Here is a 1,730-nt window from a genome sequence, read left to right as displayed (position 1 = left end):
GTAGAAAGTCTTTGGATCCAGTGGCATTGTAAGCATCTCAGTGCTGGCAGGAATCTCCAGCACTGAAGTGTCTCTCACCTCCAAGGAGTTCCCAGTATTCTCAGGAGAAGGCCTTGCCCACACAGAGGCCTCAATGGTTATATCTTGATCGAGAGGCCAGAATCCACCCCCTCACTCGTAATCCTCTCACATTGACACCAGATTATGTAACTACCACAGTGGGACAATAGTAGCATGTAGTGACCATGGGATAAATTATAGTCATAACTGTATGTATGAAAAATACACACACTCATACACTCCCTCAGTAGCCACCCTAAAGAACCCTTAGCAAAGTAGAAAGACCCTCACTCACAACTGGGAGATGAGTTGGGACTCCTGTTGCAATTGACTCCAGTGTTCTCTCAATTGTGTGAGCGCTGGCCTCATCCTAAAGAGCCCTGGCAACTCAGCAGTTAACTGCTCAGCTACTACCCACAAAGGCTGAAGTTTGAACCCACCAGCTACTCCTCTGGGGAAAGATATGGCCAACTGCTTTTGTAAAGATTAAAAACACACAAACACACAAAAAACCAACCCACTGCCATTGAAGTCAATTCTGACTACTAGTGACCCTGTAGAAGGCTTCAGAGGCTGTAAATCTTTACAAGGGCAGATAGCCTCATTTTTTCTCCAGAGGAACAATTGGTGGGTTTGAACTGGTGACCTGTCCATTAGTAACCCAGTGCCTAACCCACAGCCTTGGAGATTTTAATGGGCAGTTACACTCTGTCTTCGGTGTGTGGTGTTAGGTGCCACGGGGGTGGTTCGAATTCATAGTGAGCTGATGGACGACAGGGAGAAACACCATCCACTGTGTGCCATCTTCACAATCGTGGACGTGTGAGTCCTGGTTGCAGTCACTGTGTCAGTCCGCCTTGTCTAGGGTCTTCTTTTTCCTTTCTTTCTTTTTTTAATGTGTAAGAGAAAGCTTCCCTGCACCCTCCCCTCCACCCTCCCAGGGGGATGAACAACCGAAATATGGGTGAAGAGAGACAGCAGATGGTGTAAGATATTAAAATCATAATAATTTATAATTTTAAAAAATCATTTTATTGGGGGCTCGTACAACTTTTATCACAATCCATCCATCCATCCATCCATCCATGGTGTGTAACACATTTGTACATCTGTTGCCCTCATCATTCTGAAAACATCTGCATTCTACTTGAGCCCTTGGCATCAACTTCTAATTTTTCCCCTCCCTCCCTACTCTTCCTCCCTTATGAACCCTTGATAATTTGTAAATTATTATTTTGTCATATCTTGCACTGTCTGATGCCTCCCTTCACCCACTTTTCCATTGTCCGTCCCCCAGGGAGGAGGTTATATGTAGATCCTTGTAATCGGTTCCCCCTTTCTACCCCACCTTCCCTAATAATTTATAATTTATCAAGGGTTCATGAGGGTGGGAGGGTGGAGGAGGGAGGGAAAAAGGAGGAGCTGATACCAAGGGCTCAAGTAGAAAGAAAATGTCTTGAAAATGATGATGGCAACATATGTACAAATGTGCTTGATACAATTGATGTATGGATTGTTATAAGAGCAGTAAGAACCCCCAATAAAATGATTTATAAAGTTAAAAAAAGAGAGAAAGAGCTTTATATCAAGAAATAATTTGAGAATGATGAGGGCAATAAATGTACACATGTGCTTTACACAATTGATGTATGCATGGATATATGGATTAT

Source organism: Echinops telfairi, unplaced genomic scaffold (genome assembly GCF_000313985.2).
Source record: "Echinops telfairi isolate 266 unplaced genomic scaffold, ASM31398v2 ScPeMD7_7475;HRSCAF=8513, whole genome shotgun sequence".
NCBI lineage: Eukaryota > Metazoa > Chordata > Mammalia > Afrosoricida > Tenrecidae > Echinops > Echinops telfairi.
The sequence above is the reverse complement of the archived record's forward strand: the minus strand, read 5'-3'. Positions refer to the sequence as shown.